We start from the raw sequence: 24019 nt of genomic DNA on the forward strand, positions 1-24019 counted from the left end.
GAAGGACCGGCGATGCCGCACTTCTTATTACCTGCTCTATACCAACTGCTCCACTGTTAAGGTGTCCTCGCCGAATGTGCTCAGATATTTGTTGTTTCAACTCAGGGTCCACTTTCCCCTTTGATAGCTTTCGCCTTAACCTCCTGGTGATCGGTGCTTCTTGTTGTGCTTCCTTGCACAGTTTTATTCTTTTTTTCGACCGGTACATGCTTTCTGTCCGCAATGTTTCTTATCTTTTGAGTCACTGACTTGATGTTTTTCATATTTGTAAAAAACTAAATCGATTGTGCTTGATCCATTATGACATATGTATGTTTTATTTTCTTTCTGATTTATTAAAGAGAAGCCCTCTTCCTCCATATATTCCAAGACGCTTGCTGTTTTTGAAGTAGGTGTGTCTATTCGACAGTTCATATCACCAGCCACGATAACGGTGCTATTTTTGTTGATTCTGCAGAGTACAGATCCAAGTTCGTCTATTATCTCCCTGCCAGTGTATTCAGGTTGGAAATAGACAGCGATTATCCAACACATTTGAGTCTGTACTAGTACCGGTAATAAGTTTCTTGTTTTGTGAGGTGTCCTAAATGGAGCTAAACTTTTATCCAAGTAGCACGCTATGCCACCACTTGGCCTTCCTAATTGTTCCTGTTCTGCAAAAACATTTAGTGAATATCGGTCTCTCAGGTTGTATTCTGTCTTTAGAAACGTCTCTGTCATAATTATAATATGGTATTGCAAGAACATTTCATCTGAGATTGTTGTCGCCAAGCTCGATAGTCCTTCCACATTCCATAAGAGTACATTCAATTCTTGTAGTGATTCTGGATTAGATAGCACTGAACATTCTGTTGTGTTTGGCACGAAAACGAAATCGTCTAACGATAACCCGTTCAGGCCAGAAGTCAGATCGTTCGATATCGGCTCGATTCTTGAATGGTATGCCGACTTTGAAAGCCTTACTTATCCCCGTTGTTTGAAGCTCCTCGCACTCTATGTTTCCCTGTATTCCGTTCATTTTAATGTATTCTTTAATGAGTTCCTTGCTGGCATTATATCTTAGTCTTCCTATGTACATCCATGCCATTTTTCGGCTGCTTGCAGTTCACCTGTTTTTTGCTTTGTCCCGATGATGTCATGTCTTTCATAGGTACTCGTTTTCTCTCTTGCTTGGTTGAAGTGTTGTTCTCTTCTAATTCTAATCGATGGCCCCTGGGTCCCTGTTGCGTCTATTGTTCCCGTTTCTTTAATAGAGTCTTCTATAAGGACATATCTTGGTTCTTACTTCCTTGATATGTCTGGCTCTGTAGTCTTACGAGCTGCATCATCTGACGGCCGTGTTACGACTTTCTGTACTGTCTTTCGAACAGCGTCCTCTGATGATTGTCGTTGCCCTTCCTGTTCTCCTTTCCTTTGCTGACGGTCTTCTGATGTTGATGTTAGCAGACTTTCCAATTCTGTTGAGCCTGTCTTTGTCATCATTTGTGCTGTTTCAGCTGGAGGAGGATTTGGAACTCCTTTTTTGTGTCCCCAGGTATTAGTTCACTACCGTTTCTTCGATGGCTTTGGTCATATCTTTGGACAGGAATGTCATTATGGCTTCAAGCTTCTTTGTTAGCTGGTTTAAGATGCTATTTTCCCTATTTGGTTCTGAGATTTCCGATTTGCATGTATCACAGATCCATGAGAGTCTACATTTAGCGCGTTTCATGATTTCAAACTCGCCATTAGTGAGTTTTGCACACTCTTTGTGGTACCATGTGGCGCATAAGCCTTCGCACTGTACTGCAGCGCAATCTGTAACAAATACTTTGTTGCAGTAGCCACACTTTTCCTCATTGTTCGTAGAAGAAGTTAAGGATTGGTTATTATTATGCGTAGCAGGCATGTCTTCTATGCTTTAGCTCTCTGTTCCTCTGTTCTTTGACTGTCAGTCTTTTGCCTTCTGAGAATTACTCTTAGCGATAAGATCTTGCTTGCTCTCGATTATCGTAAACCGGGTTAAAATGGCGGCCTATCGACGTGGTATACGTGTGATATTTAACGGTTTCAATTACATAATATCTACCCGGTTTTACCCATAACTAACACTGCTTGAGGTTTCTTTTTATGTTAGTATTAACTATGCCGCTATCATAACACAGCACTCGATATATATTTTTAAAATATATCACTTCGAATCTTGCATTGTTGTGATGGCAGTTACCTATTCTGCATTTACGTATTTTAAAGTATTCCCTTATACTGAGTGATACACACGATTGAGCACAGTTAAAAGCACTGTTATAAACTGACACCTAGCACTTGTCACTCTTAAAACACGCAATATACTTTATAATAATAATAATTTATTTAACGCGCACAATGTGCAAAGAATTATTATATAAAACATTAATCATCGTTGCAAAATTTCACCAGTGATTCTGATCGCTGTTTACAATTTAAATCATGGTACCTAGTACAGTGTGCACCACATCTTAAACATACACAGTTCAAACCTGGTTCATGATAACGCTTTATATTACACAGTTTATAATGGAACCCATGAACGGAGAACCTTGTCAGCAGGTGTCGCAGTTCATATCCACCTTGAACCCACTCGCGATTTAGCATGGCATCGGTAGGGTAGAAATCTTCCCAGATGTCAGCCTTCTTCCATCGTAGGTCTCGAAGCAGATGTATATAGGGTGCTGTTGCTGGAAGTAACAACTGTAACCTTAGCTCTTCCACATAAAATCCCTCTCTGGATAGCTCATACACGAGCCGGGAAGGAGAATATTTGGAGAGGAATAGAGTCCGTTTCAAGTAGATTGCCTTCAACTTCTCGATTTTATCTAACTGTTTCATACTCAAATGTTCCCAAATGTTTTCCAAGCCATATGTTGCTATAGGGCTGGTTTTTAGATGAAAGAGTTTTATGGCCGTTTCTAAAGACAAGTTTCTCATATGCTTAATGTCAGATATTGCTTTCATAGATGCATTTAGACGGTCCATGAGATGGAGGGTGAAAACATTAACTTGGGTTTGAAAAATTACACCCAAGTATTTAAAATGCTTTACGGACTTAAGTTCTTGGTCTTCATAATAGAAGATTCCATGAGGACCCCCTCTTCTAAACGTCATGGAAACTGTTTTTTCTACATTCAGTTTGAGCTCATTTTTATTTATCCAGCCTACTATTTGGTTGAATGATTCCTGGAGTTCCTTCTCTGATGTTAAGACCATATCATCAGCGTACATTAATAGTTTGACGCTTTCCTGGTTTACCAAATCTACTGTCTGCTGTCGCAATGATGAATAATAACGGACTTAACGGGTCTCCCTGTAATACCCTGGTTGTTTGTTCCAAAATAATAGATTTGGTAATGCCATCATCTACTTCTATTGAATTGTTGAGCAGTAAGTTCCTAATCAGCGGTATAAGGTAGTTCGTACTACCAATGATACTCTCCACTTTTTCTAACAGTATGGTTCTGCTTATGGTGTCAAAAGCTTTCGAATAATCTATAAAAATGGCATGTAATTTACCCCCTGGTTTCTTGCATACTTTATAACAACTGACTTAATACACTCAGGAATAACTATAACATCATGTTCATCACACCGTAAGCCACTCAACTTTTAACATATTGAAGAACCTACCGGTAACCTCACTCCAGATTATGTACTTCCACCTTATAGTACCCCAGCTACCAGGGAGCCTTTCTTCATGGAGGAACTACGACTACAGCTACTTTTGCCAGCAACTCCTGCATATAAAGGCCTCATGGAAGGCTTTGGAAAAAGAAAAATGAAATATGGTCAGAGTTCTACGCTACAGACGCTATGATCTACAACGATTGGGAACAAGGGAACTATGAGCTGAGACATTTAGTGACACGCTACGCCGTTCATGGCTTCTACTTCAAGGTCTGCATGACCAGCAAATATCACGATCCAGACGTCACCTGTGTTTGTGCTTTGTGCAACAGAAGCTGTGATCGATATCACGCAATGATATGCAGTGTAAGGAAGTGCTCATTCAAAATGTTTTGCAGTGCGGGACTATCCTAATAACTATTGTTAACTATTTGTTGTTTTTATTTCTTGCACATTGTGTGCTTTTCCTCTTTATTAATATTAACAATGTTAAAGTCCGGCAAAAACAGAACGGAAACAAACCGTGAAGACGGTCGGTCCACATTTTCAGCGACAAATTAGTAGCTATGTCCTGGCCTTGTATGTCTCGTAGGCACCGCCACGACCGACTGGATGCGTTGCTTTTGCTCCCTGTGCAGCTAGAGATCTAGTTGGCTGTGCCGTGCTCCAGATTGTTTTTTTTTTCTCTTGCAAGCAGTCGCCATGTTGGTTTCTGCACGATGGCCTGTGTAAATATTTCTTGCGTCTATCTTAGCTCAAACCTCCCTGACTTCGATGCTTTTCCTTGGATTTAAAAACATAATGGTGCCCGTGTTGCTGTAAAGAAGAAGAAAACTTTAAATGAATGGTGTATTGGTTATGTATGACCATAGATTCATAAGAATGAAAGGATTTTGGTAATTGATCCAATCATCGTAGGTATGCTATTTCATGTATGTGCTTATTATTAGCATTTCTTACTATTTCTATACATCCTGAGGGTTTTACGTGATATGGCAGGTATGAAAAGAAGTGGAACTATTTCCTTTTCTCTACTAACCTTTTCTCGTTTTCGTGTTTAGATTGTTGTGTGCATTATTTATTAATACACGTGACATTGTGTTACCTTGAGAGTTTAATTCGAATTCGTCAATATCGCTTCAAGTAGGCATACTTAAATATATGGTTCAGTTAAGTTTCAGCCTTACTCCCCCTCTTTTGACAAAAATAAAATAAAAATACATACAGCATAATCGTCATCATTTTAGGGATTTAACATAATCGTTTTCTGCTAAATTCCAGTAATAATTTTGACCTGGAACACACGCTGAAATGTTAACGTTCGCATAACCTCTAGCAGAATTTACATATACATTAAGATCTTGGATCATGTTAGCCTTATTGCGTACAAACTTCATAGTGAAAACCAACTGCTAATCTAGTTTTATAATTAATAATTTATTTATTTATTAAGGTCGATAGGGGCATACAAGTAAACAGAATTAATATTTACAATAGGAATAATAACAATTTTAACCTACTTGGACAGTCATTGATATGATATCTGCATCATATTCGTTCACAATATTCACACATTTCACGGTGATAGGTCTTTAACTGGCAAATTTTGGTGAAAACTGTGAATAGCATATCTGGTAACAAGTCTTTGAACTTGATTTTCCTGTCTACTTTCTTTCTAACATAGCACTCGACATCCAGGTCTATATGCATCCTCTTCGCCCTTCTTTTTGGAAGTTCGGAATATAGACCACTTGGTTGTAATTATAATCTGATGCGCAGGTCTTCAGTATAAAATGTTTCTTTTACTAGCTCGTAGATTTATCGTGAGGGAGCTGTTTTTTCTATTTAGGATGATATTTTAAGTGGAGTATGCTATAGGCTAGAAACATTCCTAATATAATGAGTAAAGCGGAAATGCTGCGGCTTGAGTTTAAATGATCTGCTAACATCAACAACAATCCATTGATATTTACCAAGAATAATATTAGATCATATATTTGAATATCTACTTGTTATTGGAGTGGAGTTGTAATTCTACTTGGATTGTACATATAATAGTACGCGAACCCATTCTTGATACCGAGTTCCGATTCAGCACTAGGGAGCTCAGGTATCAAGAAAAGGTTCGCGTACTATACATGTCTTCACTAGTGATGGAACTCGCTTGCTTTTTAGAGGCTGGACTTCTTACGGTAAGTTTTAAATACTAATTTCGGAAACTCAGTGAACAGGGAAAGTCACTAAGCATTACAACACTATGTAAAATCAAGCATAGATCTTTTATAAGTATGGAAATATATTACATTTTAAGAAGTGAATAACAGGCATTTTTACTAGCTGTTAGTGGAAATTCTAATTTCCATCCAAGAAAATTTAAATTGTAGCTTACATGTTTCAACCTCGTATGTTTGTACATTGTAACAAGAAACTTGTAACATGTCAGCTTTCTTTGAAAATGTATGTATAGGAAAATTAAACATCTGTTAATATCGAGCACAAGATTAATGAAACGCCTAATGTTAGGCCACTGTTGCCATCCCAGTTCAAAATTAATTTTGAGAAATAATTTGTACGGTCATTAGTATTGTGTGTTGCGTACCCTTTGTTAACTTGCAAATTTTAGGAAGCATGCTTTTACCTTTTCTATTCTCTCAAGATCACTTTTTAATTTTTCTCATATCATTCGTGGGCCCTAGATCGTATGTAACCATAGGTGATATGACAGTTTCAAACAGTGCCATTGCTATACATAAAGATAACTTTGGAAGGTTCTGTGCATGTCATATTGCCTCAGTAGCTGCCATAGTTTTCTCCTGCACATGATAATTGAATGAAGATGCTGAGGTCTGCGATGTAACTCCAAGTTATTTAAATTTGTTTACAATTTGAAATGGTCTCTGCTGTAGCAACAGTATGTCATTGACCCAAACTTTTCCCTCTTTCCTCAACATCGTTTGTACTGTTTTTTTTTTCAATCATCTATGTGTAGACTGTTCTTCTCCACACACATATCTAGTTCTCGAAGGGCTTCCTGTAGTTGCACCTTATTTCTTGATCCCAACACCATGTTGTCTGCGTACATAACCAGGTTAACTTCTGAAGAGTTTTTTTAGAATATCCGTAATGTCAGAAGAAACCTGGTTAAAGCACTGTGTAGTTCCTGGTTTGCTTCCATTCAATTTTGGTCTAGCATGGTATCTGTGCTGTAAAAGTCTAACCAAGTCTCATTTTTCTTCTGGATTTTGGCTTGTAATAATACAGTCTCCTGAAGAATTGGTGACTGGTGTAGTTTCAGTTTCAATGAGAAAACATTTGTTTGCTAATTCATAAGTGTCCCACTTATACCTTTAAGTGGACCTCCTTCATACACTTACGTGATTTAGTTATTGTTGTATGGTAGCAAGATGGAGGATAATGATTCTGCTGAATATGTTTGTTGCATTTCATACACATTCTTTTCGTGTACACAGGTATTTGAGAGACATGGAAAATCCTGTAGACTGTTGTCACGTTCTAGGCCTACAATCACATGAATGGATGTTGTAGGCCTAGTTCACGAACCACGGGCAACGGCTGAGTGGCCTAGTGAGTGGTCCTGAGAGTCGGGATAACCAGTTGCTATGGAATGGGAGTGGGCATCTCGGACATATTGAGTCACGGCACTCCTTGTGCTCAGGCGGCTAGGACTATACAATCCACCGGCGGTCCCTAACCCGTTAGAGGAGATATCCTCACTTGGACTGTATGTAAGTAGCGTAGCATCCTACTTCATGAATTTACCAAGATCAGAACATTTTAAGCAAGCCTCGGACCTATGGGAGTAACGGAGTCCCACTCCCATTTGGCAGGCGAGGGGCTCCTTGGAAACAACTTGGCGAACAAAATGGAATTTGATGGGGAGCTATCAATATTAATGGGGCTTATGGAAGAAAGAAAGTAGAACTGGCTGAGTCAGCAAAGATGATGTATCTGGATGTACTAAGGGGAGATTACGAGGAAGAGATAGGTGATTATAAAGTGTACTAGATGGGTGTAAAAAAGGGAAGGGCAGAGTGTAGGGTAGAGCTGTTCATCAGAAATACTATTGCACGCAACATAGTTTCTGTTACTTATGTAAATGAGCGAATGATGTGGGTAGATTTGGCAGTTGGAGGAATTAGGACAAGAATTGTCTAATTGTATTCATCATGTGAGGGTGCAGATGAGGATGAACTCAACAAGTTTTATAAAGCAATTGAGTGACATCGTAGTGAGGGTCAACAGCAAGGATAGGATAGTGCTAATGGGCAATATCAATGCGAGAGTTGGAAATAGAACTGAACGATATGAAAGCGTGACTGGTAAATGTGGGGAAGATATGGAAGCTAACAGGAATGGGAAGCGTTTGCTGGACTTCTGTGCTAGCATGGGTTTAGCAGATACGAATGCATTCTTCAAGCATAAGGCTATTCACTGCTACACATGGAAAGGTAGGTGTACCAGATCCATAATAGACTATATCTTAACCAACTTCAAATTCAGGAAATCTGGCAGGAATGTATAGATTTTCCAGGGATTTTTCGATGATACAGCCTACTATTGATCTGTAGTGAACTAAGTATCTCTAGGCCTACGATAGAGTAAGTGAAATCTGTCTGCAAGCGAATAATGGTAGAAAATCTCCAGAACGAAGAAATTAGACAGAAGTACATGGATACGATTAGTGAGGAAGTTCCAAACAGTTGACTGTGAGCAGGTTCAGGATATGGAAATAGAATGGGTGGCATACAGGAATGCTGTAGTAAAAAAAAGCAAGGGAATGCCTAAGAACAACTACGTATAAAGATGGAAAAAGCTAACATCTTGGTGAAATGATGAAGTGAGAGCAGCTTGTAAAGGTAAAAAGAAGGCAGAAGGCTTATCAGAAATGGCTCCAAACAGGGGCTGATGCAGACAGGGAATTGAACGTAAATGAAAGAAAGTGCGAAACAAATAGTTGTTGAATTCAGAAAGAAGTCGTGGGAAGATTTTGGTAATAATCTGGAAAGGCTAGGTCAAGCAGCAGGGAAACCTTTCTGGACAGTAATAAAGAATCTTAGGAAGGGAGGGAGAAAGGAAATAAACAGTGTTTTGGGTAATTCAGGTGAACTCATAATAGATCCCAGGAGGAATCACTTGAGAGGTGGAGGGAAAATTCTGAAAATCTTCTCAACATAAAAGGAAATCTTCCTGGTGATGTCACGAACAACGAAGCTCACAGGGGGGGGGGGGGGATGATGTTGGTGAACTTATGCTTGAGGAAGTGGAAAACGTGGTAAATAAACTCTATTGTAATAAGCTTGATAGCTGCAGTCACTTAAGTGCGGCCAGTATCCAGTATTCGGGAGATGGTGGGTTCGAACCCCACTGTCAGCAGCCCTGAAGATGGTTTTCCGTAGTTTCCCATTTTCACACCAGGCAAATGCTGGGGCTGTACCTTAATTAAGGCCGCTGCCGCTTCCTTCCCACACCTAGCCCTTTCCTGTCCCTTCATTGCCATAAGACCTATCTGTGTCGGTGAAACGTAAAGCAGATAGCAAAAGGAAAAAAAGGAAAAAAACCTCTATTCTAAAGCAGCAGGAATAGATTAGACCTGAAATGTTAAGTATAGCGGGAAGGCAGGGACGAAATGTCTTCCACTGGTGACGCGTGACGTTTTGAAAAGTGTTATCACACTCCTTCTGAGGGTATATTGTCGCTTGCACCACAACATTTTTATGAGCAGTACAGATGTAATTTCATAAAAGTGGAAGTCTTGATAATTGATATTACTTTTGTACTAAAAAACGTCATTTGAAAATGATGAAATGGCACATGATACATTGAACATGTAAAGTTTAAAATTAATTTCTAACGGAGCTTCAAGGCTTAGCCTACCTCAGTATTTCCCATTTGTACTTCAGCTCGATATTACGGCATGTTGTGGCATCAAAAATATCTATCATAGCATCGTAGAAATTAGGCCTGTTCATTATGTCACTCAGAAATTTCTTCTCAATCGCAATCAAAGAAAGTGCGGAGAGTCTGTCCAGTACTTGTGAATTTCTTTGGAGGGCGTGTATCTTTTTTAAGGCCAAGAAGCTTCTTTCAGCAGAAGCGCTAGTTGCCAGGATGGTGGGAATGAGGTCAATCAATTTCGTTGCTCCTGGATATGCTTTTTTAAGACCACTGGTGTGCAAATATTGGTAGAAGTCGTATGCATTATTTTTCACAAGGTCCGGCTTTGTGTAGAGGACAGACAGTTGACTTTTCAAGTTTCATGCATTCCATAGACTGATGGGCACTGTTCGGGAACTCCTTTGCAAAATGGTTAAACTGTGTCAATATCAGTTAACTGAAGGAACTCCAGCTTGTTAATATCAGAAAATCTATCTGGTAGTTGCACGGATATGATGTCAATTATTTCCATATACAACCGGAGATTCGATGTTTTCTTAAGTTCCTATAAAATCAATTCTCTGGCACTTTCGAGGGTAATTTTGCCTCCCTTCATTGTCTTGCAACTTCGATCACGTCGTTTCAAAATTATTTCTGGTTGTTTGCAAAAGTGCTTTGAATTGCTGGATCTCTTTGGAGCCGAAGGCAGTATCACATATTTCCTTCTGGAACATCAGATAGAGGAAGCACTTCAGCATAGAAATTTAATAGTAAATATAAATCAGAAATGCAGGGCCATGTAGTAACCCTTAGCTTGAATTCTCGTTCCGCCTCATTCGTCTGCGTTATCTTTCATTTTCCTGAAGAGTTAAAGGAGATCTTTATTGAGAGAAGACAACTTCAATGAGCCTACCAGCATATATCCATTGGGTAAGCGCTACTGTTGGTAATCGTCTTTGTATTACTTTAAGAGCAGCGGCCCTTTTAGGGGATGATGAAAAAAAAAACTGCTAACCCGGACAAGGTTTGAAAAAATACTTTGCATTCCTTGATGTGGTTAACAGATTGCTGTAATACCTATCTGAGCCTATGACTGTAGCGGTGAACAAATGTAGTCTGGTCGTATTTATTCCTGTCTAACTACTGCAACCCACTGTGCTGTCCTGCCATCACTGTTGCGCCATCAGATGTTTCTGGTACTAACTTTTCACCACACTGAAATTCTTATAACACTCCAAAGAGATGTTTAGAGAGAGAAACAGCAGAACAATCACTGCTTAAATCACTGAATCTCAAAAATCTCCCTTGAATTCCGCCTTCGGAACTAACATATCTAAATACAGTCGAGAGTTGTGTTCTGTTAGAAATGTCTGTACTTTCATCTAAAATAACTGAAATAAAGTTTGCTTTCTTAACCTCGTTTTTAATTTCGCTGGTCGAAAAAGTAGCTATGGCTTCAATAATATCATTTTGTATATCAGATGAAAGTCCTGAGGAAACTGTAGATGTTTCTAAGTGGTGCCGAAATACGTCATCTTTCTTAGCAATTAATGCTAGTAACTCCCTGTAATTACCTCTGTTATCGGATTCTTCAGTTTCTCGATGACCCCTGGAGGATAATCCTTGCTTTGAAAGAAAACACACAGTATCTATTAAAGTGCTGACAATATATCTGTTATTTTTTACTAACTTATTATGCTCATCAATTTTCTTTCTGTAAGCTGTACTCAAACAGAGCTCTATTCTGGACCTTCCGAACTGAACCATATCGGCAACCGTTGATGTGTGCTTGAGGCACCTCATGGCGTTTCTTTAAAACTCTGAAACTATCTAAATTGTTCACACTGTCTTTATTCCAAGCATTATTTTCTGAGGAAAGTAGAATACATGGCTAACAGTTTATTCATTTTTGCACAACCACATAACCAGTCCAGATTTTTGTACCACGAGTTATGAAAATATCGTAGGCCTAGTGTTCTTTTCGATTCCTTGAATAAATTTTTAAGAAAAGGTGCCGGTCTACCTTTTTCAATTATGTTTTTCTTTTCCTCAAAAGATCTCAACGAAAATGGCGTGTTCGTTAAGCTATCTATTGATCAAGATTTAAAGATCCTGCATTACGAACAGAAAGGTCCCTTACTTAATATACTAGAGAATATATATATAGATATCGACCAATATAACAATCCCGTCTATAACTTAAATGAAATCAACGAAAAGAAAAATATTTTATTGGAAACCTTTGTCCCGCTCATCTGCGAACAGTTCATTAATAAAAAAGAGTTTCACTACCGACATTCTAGAACAAGACCCGCCCTTCCATCAACACCCTCCTTCCGCGAATCACAACGTCCCTCCCTCCCTGCCCCTCCCCCTCCATTACCCCTCCCAACCACATCGACACAGATACACAGTAAGCCACACACAGGCTTAGTTGTCAATGTGACTTGAGACCGACAAGGTCATCTCCATTCGAGACGACAACTTTTAGTTACAAGTAAATCATATGAGTTTTCTTTTTGTACATCATTTTTAACTTGTTCTTCGTCCACTCATATATTCCTTTTTTCTCATTACAGATGTTACACGTTTTATTCGTAGTATTGACGGTCTCACTACACTCCTCAGCATAGTGTTTTATTTAACAGTCAGCAAGATCTATTAGACGAGAGGACTTTGTACCTCAATGTGTTTTTAACTCACTAATCATGATCACTGTCACTTCACATCATTACGTTTTTTAATTTGTTTGTATATTATGTAATCACTGTTTTACTACTGAAGATGGCCTTGAGATTAGGCTGAAACATGTATAGACTTTGCTTCATCTAACAGATGACTTGAATTGTATTGATAGGAGGATTTTATAAATATTTTCTTTTGTAAAGCTATCTATTATACATGAACATTCGGACCTGCCAAATCACTTATTTTTGAGGTGAAAGCGACAGCATTCATTTTAATGTTTAATACATTGTGCAGTCCTATAGGCTATTCTTACCTAATATAAATTAAATATAAATTCACACTTTAACAAGAGAAGTCACATCGTATTATAATAGAAAACAATAACACAGTAATATAACAATACACTGTTGAGCACGGCAGAACGAACGGACAGAACAGCTCAGCACTGGCGTTATAAGCTTTTGTTTCCACTTTTCACTGTGGTAACACGAGCGGAGAACGTTTTAGGATACATCCCAGTGTCGAGGGGAAATTGGCCTTGCTTGGTGCAGGCGCAGAAATACTCGCCTAGCTGTTAGAAAAGATTCAACGTGTAACCACTGCATGGAGTGGGCTCAAGGTGAACATGGATTCCTCCATTTATCCCAATAAGCTTAGAGCAATTAAGAAGACAACTACCGTGTGGCGGTCGTCTTTCCGACCTTCACAGAGAGGCGATAGTATTGTGTAGGCTGAGGATAGGTCATTTACGATCTACGCACTTTTATCTCCTAAAGAGGGAAGACACCCCAGTGTGTTCTTGTGGTGCCGACTTCACCGTGGCCCACGTCCTCACAGAGTCTGCCGATCTCTCTGGCCCAACACGGAGCCTCGGCCTGCAGGAAACACTCGAATGCATACTAGCCGATGACGCGACTACTGCTGATTTTGTCGTCTGCTTTGTGTACGACAGTAGACTTATCAGGGGTATATAAATTACAAGTGTACTGTTACTGAGGGAACACACATTCCCTTTTGATTTGTTAGTAATTTTTTTGGCCTAATTCTATAATTTTTTTGTTTTATTTTGTACTGCGTTTCCAAATTCCTTTGTTGAATAAATAATTTTTTTAAATTTTAAATTTCTTTTCCACTAATTTGTTGAGAGAGGATGATTACCTCGTTGTACTTCCTCTTAAAACAAAAATCACCACTACCAATGTCTATTTACGCCATCAATGTTCATGGTCGTGCTTCGTTGCCCATCATGGTAGTACCGCCAGGAGCCTCCAGCACTGTTCTGCGCAAATATTGTTCCCGTATATATCCAGGTTCTCGGCACTCACGTCATCTATTCTACTTAGCTCAATGTTTCAATTAAGAGCACACCTCTAATTCTGTTTACTCTCTCAGATTTTACGTGAGAAAAACATGTTCATTTTACGGCCTTCCAATATACATATTTACCCTCTGACTATATCAATATTAAATACTTGGGATCTTTACATTCTGTGATAACGATTCATAGTTTGTCAACCAGACTCGAACATGACTCTCCTTAAGTAATGTTTCTACTGCAACCTCAATTAAATGTCCACGTGTGCTTACACTTAACATTGTACATGTTGTGTGCGCAAGACATAAATAAGTCTAACTTCACACACACAAACAACACAAGTCTAAGGCAACTGATAATCAAGTCTCCAAAGCCTTTGCCAATGAAACCTTCAAATGAATGTAAGAGTCTGTATCTGAGTCAGCACTCAAATACAAGTCCGAATTAGGAACTGCATGACCACCTAGATCGTCGAATTACACGCAAAATGACCGAGTGAGCCCCTGTTGCTTGTCCACTGTCTACATATTGCTCTTCATTTCCTGCCAAGGGCACTTTCTCTGTTGTCTTCTACCAACAACTCAGACCAGGTCTTGAATGTTCTCGTGAAGCTGCCTTCGATTGGTTAACAATATCCGCAGGTAACTTCGCCATTATCTGACCTCTCAACATTTGTCACAAAATTTATAAATTCAGCTGTCCACCTGCTTTGTAACCATCCTCCCCTTTCCTTGGCTTATTTAAAGCTCGGATGGATCGATTCTTTCCTCCGCCGTTTACTCTATATGGTGTTCTGCATTATCCCATCTTTTTAAGACCTTCTGTCAATGTTTTGGCTTCTTTACTTTTTTCAGCAGCAGCTGAGATTTTATGAGATTGTTTCTAAAATGCCTTGATTTCAGGTGCACCTCTGGCCTGTGTCCTTGTGTCTTCGTTTGTCTAAGGTGGTTTAGTGCCTGGGCGACTTGTGTATGATCCCCTTGTCGGCTAGCTTACAATGAGCTGGCCTTTCTCTTGTCATAACAGCATAGTAATCCATTTGAAAACTCGCCCACTAAAACCAATGTATTCCAGACTTAAATGTCCATATCCATAATTTCAGTTAGATTTAATATTATTAATTTGAGCACACTATGAATGGGCTCAATGGAACGCCTTGTCCCCGTGTTTTTTGACCTGGGAAAAAGTTTACGACACTACCTGGCGGTATGGGATGATCTCCACACTACACCAGTGAGGGTTTCGGGGTAACTTGCCTATGTTTATTGAGAACTTCATGTCCCTTCGACTCTTTCGACTGCAAGTAGGGAATGCTTTTTCTCAATATTACGTTCAAGAAAATAGAGTACCACAGGGTTCTTTTCTGAGTGTCATGCTGTTTGCAATCACTATCAACGGCATAGTTGCCACTGCTGGGCCTGCAGTGTTGTTCCATCTCTGTATATAGACAAGTTAGCTGTACATTACAGCTCTGGAAGGATGGCACTTGCAAAATAGTGTCTTATCAATGGTAGGCATCTGCAGGTTCATGGGTCTCCATTTTGATAAGCAACTAATGTGGAAGCCCCACATCCATCAGGTGAAGGTTGCTAGCATGAAGAGACTTAATATGCTTAGGTTTCTGAGCAGCACCTCCTGAGGGCTGACCGTGCGGTGCTGTTGTGGTTGTACATAGCCACGAGTATATCCCGAATAGACTAGTGTATGGTAGTGTGGCTTACGGTTCAACATCAAGATCTATGCTGAAACTTTTAGATAGTATTCAGCATAGTTGAATTAGGCTGGCTACCAGAGGATTCCTTACTAGCCCCATTCCCAGCTTACTCGTCAAATCAGAAGTTCCACCTGTAAAAAAAAATTTGCGGGAGCAGATACTCCTCACGTGTGCTGCTAAAATTTGTGCAATGCCCCAACATCCAGGCTTTCAGTGCATCTTTAGTACCTGTATCACCTGAGGTGCCAAAACCGACTGAATGCCTCATAGCCGGTTGGGCTTCGAAATGATATCTTATGTCATGAGTTAGATGTAGCTGAAAATGAAAACGACGTATGGCTTTTAATGTGGGGAGTGTCCGAGGATATTGAGCAGATCCATAGCAAAGTACCCTGTGGCTCTTTCCGCAGCCAGATATACAGCTAGATCTACCCAGTGGACCCAGGGGAAACACGGACGCCTCTGTTCATCGGAGGTATTTCCGGGATTTCATTTAGCAGTATCTGGCCTCGCTACATGTCTTTACGAATTATTCCAAGATAAGGGAAAAGGTCGGATGGTCTTTCGTCTCCGATGATATTAGCACAAAGATCTCACTTCCCAGTGTATGTAGTGTGTATACTGCAGGGCTTTTAGCCATCTTAGAAGCTTTGCAGTTTGCATTAGGCGACGAAAAAGACCACTTTCTCGTAGGTACCAACTCTTTAAGTTCTCTGCAGTCTATTGATATCGGTTTCCCACAACTCCCACTGGTGCGGCAGATTCATGACCTTTTAAGCCAGGTTGTGTATTACTGGCACCAGAATCACTTTCACATGGCTCCCAAGCCACGTTGGGATTGCAGGAAATGAACCTGTGCACCAGCTACAAAAGAAGTAGAATTTTTACCACATACACCTATGGACATACCTGCTACGGATATTTGTTCTCATCTATATCGAACCATCTTGATGTCCTGGGAATCGGAGTGCCTAGCTATCTGAACTTCTAGCAAGCTGAGAGCAATTAAAAAGACAACTGCCATGTGGCAGTCTTCTTTCCGGCCTTCACAATGAGAAGCTGTAGTTTTATGTAGGCTGAGGATAGGTCATAGAAGATTTCCGCACTCTTACCTCTTGAAGAGGGAAGACCCCCCCCCCCCCCAGTATGTTCCTGTGGTGCCAAATTCACGGTGGTCCACATCCTCAGAGAGTGTGCCGATCTCTCTGGCCTAAGACGGAACCTTGTTCTGCAGGAGACACTTGAACTCATACTAGCCGGTGACGGGAATACTTTTGATCTTGTCGTTCACTTTACCCCCTGTGGGTGGGGGACGCAGACGAATATACGCATGGTATACCCTGCCTGCCGTAAGAGGCGACTAAAAGGGACGACCAAGGGATGATCAACTTAGAACCATGAGACTACTTGTAATTAGTACCATCACATAAGGAACACCATAGGTCACTTTTACTTGCGCATAGTACTACTATGTTAGGTACAAAATAGGTTTGTGATTAGTAGTGACAGTGTGTGGCTCAGGATGCATTTTACAGTACCTACAGCACCATGGGATGAGCGACACTATGGTTCTGCCTTGCCTATGCTTAGTACCAAGTATGTGAGGAACACCACAGGATAGTGATAGTGCGTGTTCCTGTGGTTAGTCCACTTACGTGAGGAAAGCCATAGGTTTGCGTTGCCTGTAAATAGCGCCACAGTGTGTGAAACACCATAGATCTGTGTTACATGTGCGAATTTCATTACCTGTGAGTAGTACCATAATGTGTGGAATAACACAAGTCTACGCTGCTTTTGATTAGTACCGCAACATGACAAATAGCATGGTTCTATTTTCCTAGTGATAAGTACCATTATGAGGGGCCGATGACCTGGATTTTGGACCCGATTTGACTACAGGCATCATTGATTCATTATTGTGCTTTAGACAGTCCCTTGGTCAGTAATACTATTGTTTAACGGTAGTTTCTGGGAATGTGGGGCATTGCAGGTCGTATCCACTGATTGTTTTAACTTCATATCCATCCATTCATTCTTCATCCTCACGTTTTCAAATTCTGGTCAGTGGAGGATTATGGATTTTCAAATTGTCATAACATTTTGTCTCATTTCATACCATTAGGGGCCGATGGACCTAGATGTTAGGCCCCTTTAAACAACAAGCATCATTGTCATTCACTTTGTATGAGAGTAGATTATTGAAGGGGTTCTAAATTTCAAGTTTTCAGTGTTCTTTTTAGTTTAATAAAATATCTTTTTTTTCAAATTCATTTTTTAATCCCTCCATTTAATAAAAAATTACGTTTTTTCATTTTTGTTTCCACTTAATTTGTTCAGAGAGGATAGTTACCTAGTACTTCTTAACAACCACCACGGCCTTTCCCTTTGCTGAAATCTGGTAACTTCTCATTGTCATTTTGGCTGCCCTCTGTTCCAAGCACATTTTTATATCCTTGCCTTTCTTTGCCAGCATATGCATTCAGTTCCCCATTCTTTCCTCTCAGATGCTTCTGCAGCCTGCCTGTGGGCCATATGCTTGCACTATCTCCAAGTTCTTTCCCTATAGTGCTATTTTAATATTTATAATACTTTCACTTATTCTCTTTACTTCTTCCTTTAAATCATCTCTCACTACTATTCCCTTTCCATTCTTCCTCATTTTCAATAGAGTATAACATTAAACCTTCCCTCTTTTCTCTCCTAGACCAAGCAAAGTGGTTGCATGGTTTGGGTTACGTAGCTATCAGCTTGCATTCAGGAGATTGTGAGTGTTTGAACCCCACTGTCAGCAACCCTGAAGATGGTTTTCCATGGTTTCCAATAATTATGCCAGGCAAATGCCACTGCTGTACCCACCTTAATTAAGGCTACAGTCACTTCCTTCCCCCTCCTAGCCCTTTCCTATCCCATCATCGCCATAAAACCTCTCTCCGTCTGTGTGACATAAAGTAAATTGCAAAGTTCACTGCTGCCGTCCCCCTTTCCATCTTGTGTCTACCAATCTGAGCAAATCTAATATCTCTTCCACTTTCCCAGTCAGTTCTTCTATATTTAATGTTCCAATCCGCAGTTTTGGAACACTGCTTTTATTTTGTCTGGTCCGGGTGTGTTATTTCTTGTACTATTCCCTAGGTTAAGTTTTGGCTGCAAGGAGTTGTCATTTGTTCAAAATGTATAAGAAATTGTTGACAATATATGTATTTTTATTCTTTTCAACACTGTTTTTTTTTTTTTTTTTTTTTGAAAGCCCATTAACGCCATAGGCCCTTTACTGCCTAGGGTTTTTCTGTCATAGTGAACTCCCTTACCCTTTAACAGTCCCCTATTTTACCTGCAAGACAGCAATTGAATTTTATATCTTTGACCAGGTGTTGAATAAGGCCACCACTCTGGAGTACAGATGCTTTTTGTAGCCACTTCACTCGTGGTTTCCCGTTTTCACACCGGGCCACGGCCCTATCCTGTCCCGTCATGACAAAAGGCAAGTCTTAAAAAAAAAAAACCCACTTCACTGAAGTGCTGCTAGCTGAAGATAGTTCTTCTACTTTTTCTGCCATTGGGTTCGTATCCCACTATCGGCAGCCCTGAAGATGGTTTTCCGTGGTTTCCCATTTTCACACCAGGCAAATGCTGGGGCTGTACCTTAATTAAGGCCACGGCCGCTTCCTTCCAACTCCTAGGCCTTTCCTATCCCATCGTCGCCATAAGACCTATCTGTGTCGGTGCGACGTAAAGCCGCTAGCAAAAAAAAAAAAAAAAAAAAAAAAAAATCTGCCATTGGGTTGGTAAGTCATCTTGCACCATCCAAACTGTTCACCTATCTTCAGTGTTCTCCCCAGAAATTTTCTTCAGCCAGCTGGCAGGAATGAGTAGCCAGGGTATTAACAATAATAATGCTAATAATAATAATCACATGGCCTCACGTAACGTGTGCAAGCATTTTAATTTGACGCCATCTGGCTGCTTGCTCATCAGTTTCGACCCATTTTATTCTAGGCCTACTAGATGGCAGAATAAGCCGAATCTCTCTTCGGCGTCTAAGGTCTTGAGTGTTAATGAATTTTGTTGGGTGAACCTCAAATATGTCACCTGAGAGCTTTTACACGCTGATATCATACGACATGGAGTATCGAATTTTTTTTTTTTTTTTTTTTTTTTTCCAACCCTTCAAAAATCCGACTACCCCTAACGGGTTCAAACCTGGCATCTTGGGATCCAGAGACCATTACTCTGCCACTGATCTACAGAGGGCATTACCAGTAATATTAGACAGGTAAACATTAAAACATTAACTGCAGAATTGATTTTAGTGTTATCACTAGAGCCCGGATTTCCATGCAAATGCATGTTCCTAAATATGCTGGTTACACTTCTGAAACTTTGCAAATATTCGTTTTATGACTAAACAATTCCAAACAACCGTACTTTTTCCGTGCATGTTTGCATGTTTTGGCCTTTTGGGGAGAAAATTCATGCATAATGCATATTTTGAAGATTTTGGATTTAGTAGCGCATTTATATTGTATTATAAGACTTTTCTTCTGACTTTGATGCATATGTTATGTTAATTTGCATGATAGTGCCTTTTTCTGAACATGGATTTGCAGAATTTGGGACCGTACATCCACATTATTTGTTTATTACTGAGAGAGAAATAAAATGTATTCTTTGTATATTGTTATTGGTATATAACTTCACAACTAAAGTTAGATGCATAGAGGTGATATAATACAGTTAACCAAGCACGTTCTTTTCTGTTGCTTGAATAAACATTGACATAAGCGGGAAGGCCCCCCCGTCGACCTCTCTAATCCTTAGAAATATGGTATCCCAGTAAAAACTAACCGTAAATTTGGGGTTACTAAATGTTATTTCTTTTTTCGTCTATGTTAGACGAAGATATCAAAACTTCAATCATACTTCTGTAACGCCGCGTTTCTGAGATAGCAGCTTACAAACCTTGGTTTTGCACTGAATCCTATTTTCTTTTCCTGGAATTATCTACCCCGAACTCCGAACTCTCACTGTTCACACGTCTCAGGCCAAAATAATTAAGAAAAGAAGGGAGTTGGATAGCAGCACACTTACACGCTTCAAATTGCAAATTAGTGTTGGACTATGCTGTGAAGTGTTGGCATCATGCCACCTGTTAAAAGTATACGAAGAGACCTCGTGTCTAAATGGATTGAGGTAAGAAATTTTTTAGTTAATTTTCGAAAAGAGATAACTTCAGATATACTTCGTCCTAAATGTCTTCATTTAAATATGAACCTGTCACTTCTTGTGACGTTGAAAGATCATTTTCCGTGTTCAGCAATGTTCTGTCAGATAAACTAATGAAATGAAGAAAATATGGAGAAATTAGTTGTTGTACAATGTTTCAAACGGAAGTGAAAATATAACAATGTGGAACTAAATTTTTATAGTGCATATTTTCCACTTGATTGTGCATGCATAGTCATCTGATGTTGCATGAATGCATGCATATTTCGAGACTTGATAGTGCATGGAAATCCGGGCTCTAGTTATCACGAACAAGCCGTAACAGAGTATTATGAAATTCTAGTGTTCTACTGCTCGTTCATAATCACATTAACACCGGGACTTACCACTCGGTTGCTGTGGAGTGCTGTACGGGTTTGTGATGTTATGCGGAATTGAGTGCTCGCATGTGAGTCCATACTAATCCAGACAATTTAATCTTTGATATATGAAATAAAATTGAGAAGAAAATGTTCTTAAAGGTATTAGAGAAGGTCATTCTTACTGAAAATGAACTCTAATTGTTTCTGAACTCGTTGATTAAATATCCTGTATTTCCAAAATGCACTGTATTTATTATTTTCTTCCATACTGTTTTCATTGTTCTAATATTATTTCTTCTTGGGGACTAGCGTGACCATGTTTGGCAATCATTGGTGTTGGTCTCTGGACTTAATAGTCTGAAGGTTAATTTTTTTATTTTTGCTATTTGTTTTACGTCGCGCTGACACAGATAGGTCTTATGGCGATGATGGGATGGGAAAGGCCTAGGAATGGGAAGGAAGCAGCCGTGGCCTTAAGGTACAGCCCCAGCATTTGCCTGGTGTGAAAATGGGAAACCACGGAAAACCATCCTCAGGGCTGCCGACAGTGGGGTTCGAACCCACTATGTCCCAATTACTGGATACTGGCCGCACTTAAGCAACTGCAGCTATCGAGTTCGGTCATCTGAAGGTTAAATTATGTACATAGTTGAATTTTTATTGTTATTATTATGTCACTGTAACTTAGATTCATGTTTATTTCTATCTACAGTCATTAATATAAATATTAGAGTTATTACTAATTTTTAAGTTATAATTTCATTAGCGGAACATTATGTACTTGTGTTTCTTGTCATTTAGTTTGTCAGATGCACAACAACAACAAATCAATACACTATGTGATCAAAAATATCCGGACACCCTCAAAAACATACGTTTTTCATCTTAGGTGCATTGTGTTGCCACCTGCTGCCAGGTACGCTATACCAGCGGCCTCAGTTGTCATTAGACATCGTGAGAGAGCAGAATGGGGCACTCCGTGGAACTCACGGACTTCAAACGTGGTCAAGTGATTGGTGTCACTTGTGTCAGAAGTCTGTACGAGAGATTTCCACACTCCTAAACATCCGTCGGTCCACTGTTTCTGATGTGATAGTGAAGTGGAAATGTGAAGGGACACGTACAGCACAAAAGCATACAGGTCGACCTCGTCTGTTGACTGACAGAGACCACCGACAGTTGAAGAGGGTCGTCAAGTGTAATAGGCAGGCATCTTTCCAGACCATCACACAGGAATTCCAAACTGCATCAGGATAAACTCCAAGTACTATGACAATTCGGCGGGAGGTGAGAAAACTTGGATTTCATGGTCAAGCGGCTGCCCATAAGCCACACATCATGCAGGTCATTGCCAAACGTCACCTCACTTGGTGTAAGGAGCGTAAACATTGGACGATTGAACAGTAGAAAAACGTTGTGTGCAGTGACAAATCACGGTACACAATATGGTTATCCGATGGCAGGGTGTGGCAGGGCGAATGCCTGGTGAACGTCATCTGCCAACATTTGTAGTGCCAACAGTAAAATTCGGAGGCGGTGGTGTTATGGTGTGGTCGTGCTTTTCATGGAGGGGGCTTGCACCCCTTGTTGTTTTGTGTGGCACTATCACAGCACAGGCCTACATTGATGTTTAAAGCACCTTCTTGCTTCCCACTGTTGAAGAGCACTTCGGGGATGGCGATTGCATCTTTCAACACGGTCGAGCACCTGTTCATAACGCATGGTGGTGGAGTGGTTACATGACAATAACATCCCTGTAATGGACTAGCCTGCACAGAGTCCCGACCTGAATCCTATTGAACACCTTTGGGATGTTTTGGAACGCCGACTTTATGCCAGGCCTCACTGACTGACATCGCTACCTCTCCTCTGTGCAGCACTCAGTGAAGAATGGGCTGCCATTCCCCAAGCAACCTTCCAGCACCTGATTGAACGTATGCCTGCGAGAGTGGAAGTTGTCCTTGAGGCTAAGGGTGGGCCAACACCATATTGAATTCCAGCATTACCGATGGAGGGTGCCACGAACTTGTACATCATGTTCAACCAGGTGTCGGGATACTTTTGATCACATAGCATAAGAAAGCTAGAATGAATTTTTCAGGAAATCTTTCCTCTAACTGGCTTACATTTGAAAGCTTGTATATATGTTGTGGAATTCATTTTGTTTTGTTCAGAAGTGTTGAAACTGGCTTGGGAACAGTAGAAATAACCACACATACAGTACAAGCAAAATTTAAATGTCAAGCAGGATGGTGCTCTGCTTATGTTTAAATTATTGGACATGTTACTAGATGAGTACGAGGCTCTACATCAGGCTTCATGAGCAAGGTCAAAAGAGCAACAAACTTTCTCAATTCTTGTAGCCATTCTAACATCTATTGAAGCAGGTTGTGAAGATTGAAGAAACATCGATATTAATGGCAGCAAGGTTGAGCATCCAGAGAAAGTGTGAGCATTATGCTCGTTTTGGAGGAAAATATCAGCAACCAAAGAGGAAGCACCTTGGTCACAAAGATAGGATCAAAAATAATAAACTGCCGGGCTGAGTGGCGCAGACGGTTGAGGCGCTGGCCTTCTGACCGCAACTTGGCAAGTTCGATCCTGGCTCAGTTCGGTGGTATTTGAATGTTTTCAAATACGTCAGCCTCGTGTTGGTAGATTTACTGGCACGTAAAAGAACTCTTGCGGGACTAAATTCCAGCACCTCATCGCTCCGTAAACGTATTTAGTGGGACATAAAGCCAATCACATTATTATTAAAGGTAGTAAACAGAGCAAGTTGGCCTTACCGTTAGGATCCTGTAACTGTGAGATTGGCTTCTGAAGGTGGTGGGTTCATATCCGGTCGGCACCCTTGAAGGTGGGTTTCTGCGGTTTCCGTTCTCACCAGGCAAATTCTGGGGCTGTACCTTGATTATGGCCATAGTGGCTATGGCTACCTGTCCAATCCTACCATTTCCCACCCTTGCATCGTTACAAACAGTCAATGTGTTAGTGTAACATTACAACTACTAGCAGAAAGTAGTAATTTCAAATGCTATTAATATGATAAGTCACATTAGATGTAATTACGGGGCTTTTAATCAATGTAAGGCACTCAGAGCACACAGTTCAGAGAAAAATGAAAATGTTTATGTTGCCAAAATATGTAAATACAGAATGTGACATAAATCTTTGTAATGT

General features: G+C 40.1%; 1 protein-coding gene across 6 annotated transcripts in view; it reads left to right on the forward strand.

The window, feature by feature from the left end:
- Positions 1-4347: 4347 nt before the first annotated feature.
- Positions 4348-24019, forward strand: part of LOC136867843 (zinc finger protein 383) — a 55066-nt gene continuing 35394 nt past the window's right edge. For 3 of the 6 annotated variants that reach the window (XR_011017975.1, XM_067144734.2, XM_067144733.2), the window contains exon 1: positions 4348-4557. The gene's annotated coding sequence lies outside the window, so the exon portion shown is untranslated. Of the gene's footprint in view, positions 4572-24019 lie in introns of all 6 variants that reach the window. The other 3 variants (XM_067144736.2, XM_067144735.2, XM_067144737.2) reach the window with 3 other exon arrangements.

The sequence above is a fragment of the Anabrus simplex genome, chromosome 1 (assembly GCF_040414725.1).
Source record: "Anabrus simplex isolate iqAnaSimp1 chromosome 1, ASM4041472v1, whole genome shotgun sequence".
NCBI lineage: Eukaryota > Metazoa > Arthropoda > Insecta > Orthoptera > Tettigoniidae > Anabrus > Anabrus simplex.